Source organism: Rhea americana, unplaced genomic scaffold, assembly GCF_003343005.1.
Source record: "Rhea americana isolate MKP2758 unplaced genomic scaffold, rheAme1 scaffold_31, whole genome shotgun sequence".
NCBI lineage: Eukaryota > Metazoa > Chordata > Aves > Rheiformes > Rheidae > Rhea > Rhea americana.
Genome location: NW_028186435.1, coordinates 1,088,327 through 1,088,570, shown reverse-complemented (window position 1 = coordinate 1,088,570; position 244 = coordinate 1,088,327).

Below are 244 nucleotides of genomic sequence, written 5' to 3'. Positions count from 1 at the left end.
AAAAAAAAAAAAAAAAAAAAGAAAGAAAGAAAGAAAGAAAGAAAAAAGCAACGCTTAACAACCAACCAAACTGAGAGAGTGAGTGAGTGCGTGCGTGCGTGCGCGGGGACCAGCCGGGCGGGGTGCGCGCGGTGCGCGCGCGGCGGGCTGGGGCGGCTGCGCGGAGCGCGCATGGGGCTCGGTAATTAGGGCCGTGAATAATGCATGGCGATTAGCGGTGCTGGGGGCGAGCGCGGATTGGCCC